The sequence below is a fragment of the Delphinapterus leucas genome, chromosome 3 (assembly GCF_059928025.1).
Source record: "Delphinapterus leucas isolate spDelLeu-1000000601 "Yukka" chromosome 3, BTC_Dleu_Yukka2, whole genome shotgun sequence".
NCBI lineage: Eukaryota > Metazoa > Chordata > Mammalia > Artiodactyla > Monodontidae > Delphinapterus > Delphinapterus leucas.
In genome coordinates, this window is record NC_143131.1 from 20,767,712 (window position 1) to 20,774,662 (window position 6,951).

Consider the following 6,951-nt stretch of genomic DNA (forward strand, 5'->3'; position numbering starts at 1 on the left):
TCACTGTATCTTCACATCACCTTTTCTGTGTGCTCTCAGTGAGGGTGGGCAGGGCAGAGGGAGCTCTGGTGTCCCTTCCTCTTATAAAGACACCAGTCTTACTGGATTAGGACCCCACCCTTAGTACCTCATTTAATGGTAGTCATCTCCTAGAAGGCCCTATCTCCAAGTACAGTCACATTAGGGGTTAAGGCTTCAACATGTGAATGGGGTGGGGGCATAATTCAGTTCATAACAATAAGTATAGCTTGAAGCTCTTCCATAGGTCAAGGGCTACGATATTTCTCAATGCCAGGGAAATAGTAGATTCCCAGTAAACTTGATGGAAGGAATGGAATGGAAATAGAGAAAGAGGAAAACTCCACAAATTTGTACTAAGCAGGGAAACACTAAGTTACATTGGTGAATTTCTGAAATCTAAGTCATAAACACTTAAAAAGCTTTTTAACTTTAACTAATTGAAGTTATGCTAAAATTATGTATGTAAAGTGAAAGTGTTACGAACTGAAGAGTTCTTTTGTGGTCAGAAGCTTAATTTGAGAAAGCAGACTGACAGAGAAGCTAAAAATTAGTTGATATAGGATCAGTGGGGAAAATGAATCCCAGATCACAAGAAATGGATCCCTTTATTTGGATTCAATTTGGGATACTTGTCCGAGTCTAGAGAGCTAAGGACAGCCAGCCATTGGTCTCTTGCATGGCACTGGTGGCTGGCTGGCATTTAGTAGAAAGCTGCTTCATAGGACTCAGCTAGCCTCACAGAGTGTGGCAGAGTCTCTCAGCTGATTCCAGCAATACTAATATGTGAAGCTCTTTAGCTAACTTCCAAACAAAAAAGCAATCCCCTTGGTCAGAAAACACCCATTTTTACAGAGTTGACTGGTAATTCTCTGAACTCATCTCAATATCCATATAAAAATGTGCTCTGCTGGAGTATTTTCCATTATGTGCTTGACTCAAGCTCTTTTTTCTGTGGGTCACTGAGAGCTAGGTGATTGTGGGCTTTCAAATGTTTCTCTGCTTCTAAGATATTTGCAGTAAACCTTATTGCTACTGGTATATAGACATGGCTTTTGCAAGCCAGGCTTTTGCAAACTGGATTGTATCCAGACTAGGAAGAAATGTGAAATTCTTAAAAAAAACAAACCAACAAATGGAATGTCTAACCTGAATTAGAGGAGGCAAAATAGGGAGATATAGATCTAAACATGAAAGGCCTGGTATTTGGAAGAAAGAACTGCTTATTTTAAGGCAGAACTGGGAACAAGAGTCAGAAATGAAGAGAAAGCAGTTTTCAGCTCCATTAAGGAGAATTTTTCCAACGTTAAAATTGTTCATTAATTTAATGATCTGTTTCATAAAATGAAGAGTTCTTCATGTGGGATGTTCTCAAACATAGGCCAGGCTAGATGATAATTTGGTGGAAAATTTAGAAGAGACTCAGAGTGGATGGGAGTTTAAGCTAATGGACTTTGAGATTCATTTCTATTTATTCTGAGTACTCACAGTGACTCGAAGGCTAACACATTGCATGAAAATGGCCATAGGGAACTAATTAATCTAAAAATTTATTGAACACTATGTTCCAAGAGATACAGGGAGTGTATAGTAGACTATAAAGGATTACTTTCATGCCTTTGATTAGTAGGTTACATATAAAAATATTTGCAACTAATTCGAAACTTGAAAATAGTGATTTATCTTTACATATTTTAAAATTCATATGGTCAAATTGATTTACATGGGATTTACAACCTTCTGAAGAAATATATAGTAAGCAAAGAAAAAAATCAGTTCAGCCCTTTTTGAAAACCTCTCTGAATAATTAAGCATAACAAAAAAATAATAATTAAGCATTGCATTTATGTATTTAAGTTATCCTTTTTAGCTGAGAATCTTTAAAAGCAGGAGCATATCTCTATTTTTGTATTTTTAGCTCCTAGTATAATGCCTGGCTTTTAATTGGTACTCAATCAATGTTATTTTTAATTGAACTGAACTGATACATAATCTATATTGTCTCTTTAACAAGATATAATTTCTTATATCAACATTATTAAGAAAAATATAGAAAGAAAGTAGAATCAGATGTAAAGGCACTGCATGCTTGAAAAGCAAAAGTATTTTGTGTCCTACAACTGGTAAAATTTAGGCTGACCTATGCCAACACCATTATTAATTCTTGAGGTAATGAAAATAGCTGCAAGCTACAGAAAATAATTTACTCTTAAAAACAATGGGAGACATTTCAAAAAGATTATCAGGAAAAAAGTGATTTTAGCTCAGAAACAAGCAAACAGTGGATCCAAAGAAATACAGAACAAATATATGAAAGCAGAATAGTGCTTATTACTTATTCTTCGTTAATTTGTATTTGGCTGCATTGTGTTCTTTACAATGTATGTGTGTGTGTGCTAAAACCTGATGATTATTAGTAGAAAATTTTCTGCTCTCATAAACTGTCAAATAATTTAACTGTACTTCCTGCAGAGCTGTTGCTGAATGCAGGAAGTTTTTTCATGATATTCAGTTACCATCACAATAGAATTTTGTTCAGTCCTCAACATTTTCGGGACAACTTATTTGGCTGGAGCATCAAGGTACATTTTTAGCAAAAGAAAATATCTCAGTGATCATGAATATTGTTCTTTTTTTCATTGCTTCGCTTTCTTTTTAAGTTCAAAATGAAAAACAAACAGCTTACATTATGATTGAAGCAAAAGCTATATTAGGGAAAGAAAAATAAATCATGTGAAATGTAGCTTAAAATAAATATTTGATCGTGGTGCAGTGTTCTAAATGAGCTGATGAGATGTGGGACTTGACTTAGGGTCATTGTAAAAATGCAAATAAAACCTTCTATTTTAGAAAGTAAGATAAAGGTACAATAAGTAACAAAGCTCGTTTTTGTTTTCCTAAGAAACACCTGTTTCTTACACAAACGAGGAATATTGTTTTTGGCATCCTTTCCTTTCCAAGTGCTGTCTCATTGTTTTAGGACTATCTCCAGTAGCCAGGCAACTACACGCTGCCCAGGTTGGCCTGTACGTGTTTATGCACGGGACCTTAAGGAAATCACACCCAAGTGAATTTCTCACTGGTGAGTATATTAGTTTGCTAGAGCTGCCATAACTCAATACCACAGATTGGGTGGCTTAAACAACAGAGATTCGTTTTCTCACAGTTCTGGAGCCTAGAAGTCTGACTTCAGGGTATCAGCAAGTTTGGTTTTTCCTGAAGCCTCTTTCCTAGGCTTGCGGATGGCCAACTTCTCCCTGTGTCCTCACATGGTGTTTTCTCTGTGCACCAGCATCCCTGCTGTCTCTCTATGTGTTAATTCTTCTTATGAAAACATCCTTCAGTTTGTATTAAGGCCCATCCTAAAGGAGTTGTTTTAACTTAATCCTCTATCTGAGGACTCATTAAATGTAGTCACATTCTGAGATACTAGGGTTAGGGCTTCAATATATGAATTTTAGGTGAAAACATGAATTTTACCTATCACCCCCAGCAATTTCAGCCTAAAATTGCTAGAGGGTGGGTAACAGTAATCTACCATATTTATGCAGGAGAAATCTCATTAATCATGATGATTCATATCTTCATGAAAGCATAAAATTGTACACTTTTAACCATGAGTGAGAGGTAGTCTTCAGGATTATGAAGACCAACGTAAGAAGGCTAGAATAACAATTTGGAGAGCACCTAAAGGTGGTCAAAGGAGAACTCGAGAAAGTGTATCTTTAACATTTTGGATGTCGTGAATCAGGTGAAATATATTAGAAAGAATAGGATTTTTGGGTCACAGGACATTTCAAAATCTTTTTGTACCAACTCCTTGACTTAATTTTGTTATATGATATGTTTGATTATTAAAATTCTTTCCATATAATATAATTAGACATCTAATAAGAGAGAAGGGTATACAACAGCCAGTGTTTCTAATACCCCCAGTCTTTTACGGATTAGTAATACATATAAAAACCTAAGACTAAAATCAATTACTTAGGAGAGTATAAGAAAGGCATGCTTACAGGGCAGTATTAAATCAAGCTATATATATCTATATCTATATATATCTCAGGAATTCCAGTTAGATGAGAAAGTCACAGGGATGTGTTCCAAAGAGTTAAAACCTAAGAAAGTTAGAAAATAAGAGGTTTCAGCTTTTAGAATCTAATATACTCTATCTCAATTGCTAGCTGCTTTGGTGTCCTTTGAATACCATAGGAAGCCACCAAAGTGGGGAACAGAGCATCCATCTCATTTTTTGTACCATACTAGGAACAGATGAACAGAGTGCCAAAAGCAATGAATGGAAAATTAAAATGCCCAGTGTCTTGTAGCACACTCTAAGTGAAATACAATGAGTAGGAAAGAGATAATACATATATAATCTCATGAATATGCCGTTTTGGTGGTGGAAAGTTTTTCTCTGCTGGAAACAAGTGTTGACCCTGCTTTCTCTCAAGCCACAGTTCCATTGTTTTCCTACCATATATTACAGAAATTCACATTCACACACATGTGGTATATACACCCATTATCTTTGTTCTTTTTAAAAAATGCTTATTTTGAAAAAGCCATCGTGCTACATATATATACACATACGTACACAAAGAAAAATTATTTAAATAATACAGAACTGGTCATACACAAAATCTAAATTTCTCACCTTCCCTCTCTTCAACCTCAAACTCAGAGGAGGAAATTTTCTTTATTTTTAAATTTATTATATATTTAGATACTTCCAAATAATCTCTTTATAACCCTATTTATTTACATAGCAAATTGGTACAAAATATATTGACTTATTTTGAAAGGAGGGAAATTTATCACACTTCCATTACCTATAACTTTACCGAGTTTTTACAACCTAAAATAGAATTTATTACATAAGATATCCATATACACATATCTGCACCTATAAGTAAATGTTTCTATATTGTCAACAGATATATGTATATTTTTATATTTATTAGTTTTTTTTCTGATAGATGTAGGAAATGTTCCCAATTCTTCATCCCAACCTATATCAGTGCCCTTTTTTTTTTTTGCGGTACACGGGCCTCTCACTGTTGTGCCCTCTCCCGTTGCGGAGCACAGGCTCCGGATGCACAGGCTCAGCGGCCATGGCTCATGGGCCAGCCGCTCCGCGGCATGTGGGATCTTCCCAGACCGGGGCACGAACCCATGTCCCCTGCATTGGCAGGTGGACTATCAACCACTGTGCCATCAGGGAAGCCCTATCAGTGCCCTTTTAATGGGAATTTGTGGCACCTCTCCTCAGGAGAATGTATATATCCCCCCAAATCTTGAATTTGGCCGGGACTTATAATTTGCTATGGCCGATAGAATGTGGTAGAATATATGGTGTGCCACTTCAGTGTCTAGATCTCAATGCATGTGACCTCTGGTCTTTCTTTCAGACAAGGGGGTTCATCATAAGAATAAGTCTGGACAAGCATGCTGGACATAAGGGACCTTGTGGAGAAGAGCCCAGATGCTTTAGCTGACACTGTACAGCTTATAAATCAACACCTAGTATCTGAGAGAGCCCAACCAGGGTCAGCAAAGTTGACCTTTCGACTCACAACTGTCCTAGGGAGCCCAGTCACCACCAGAAAGATGACCCAGCCGACTTTAGGCTTATGAGCAAAAATAAATATTTGTGTATGATAACACAGAGTTTGGTGGTTATTTTTTTTTTTAAGCATCATCAGTGAAATTGACAACTGCAATATACTCATTGTCTTTCTTTCCCCTTTTCAATTTCACTGTATTTCTCTATAACCATGATATTTTAAAGCACTTATAAATGTTTTCAAGGCCTAATTTCACACTAGAATTTACTTTTTGAACACTGGGGTTAGATGCATTCTCGCTGGAGTCCAAACTTTTTCCTTCTTGAATTCCTTCTATGTTTTGCTAAGTATATTCTCGGGTAATTTCTTCACAAAGTTGTAAGAGAGACTCATTGAATTTTTCTGTAATCAAAAACGTCTTCTTTTCATTCTTATACTATATTGCTATGTTGGATGATTATATAATTCTACGTTTCAAATAATGTTCTGATAAATGTTAAAACAAACCTTCTTTATCTTATGTTTTAGCATTTTTGGGGGTAAGTGGTTTAAGGTTATTCTGACAGTCATTTGATTTCATGGAACTATTGTATAGATTCACAATTTCTGGGGGTTTTGTAATCTTCTCTTTATCCTATAAGTCATGGAATGCCATGAGAATTTGTTTGGATTTGTATGTTCTTTTTTTCATTCATTGAACTTGGTCCTGGGTATGCTTTTTGGCTCCAAAATTTTTCTCTTTATCCCCAGTTTTTAAAAAGCACATAGTGTGTTTTCTCTCAATTTTAAAATATTTTCTGTTACAAAAAATCCTATGAAATTTTTATTTGCTTTGTCTCATTTTGTTTTGGCTCTGCTGGATCAATCTGCAATAGTTATTTATTTAATGTTTCCTCAAATCTTTGTTTCTTTTTTTCCTTCCTATTCTGGAGAATTCTCTTTAACTTTTGTTAGCTTTGTATGGCATACTTTCTTTCATCAATTATCATTCAATTTCTATGTTTTTTTCCTATGACATTTTTTCTTAGCCTTTATTGTATTATGAAAGCAATAATACAAGAATATTAAAAACAATCATTGGTTTTCTACTTTTTTTCACCCTTCCATTATATTTTCCTCTCTTTTTTATTTGTTCTATTTGTGTACTTTGATATTTTGCTTTGTGTTGTTTTAAGGCCATACCTACGTACAAGATATGTTGATTAAGATAGGCTGTTATCGCAAATATTCTATGACTAGGCTGTTACCACAAATATTCTATGACCTTACCAGTGTCTAATTTCTGGACAGAATGTGTCAAGGAGACCATAATTAAGATGGCAAACCACTCCTTTCCCTGCCAAAATAATAACCATTCTACTCAGGG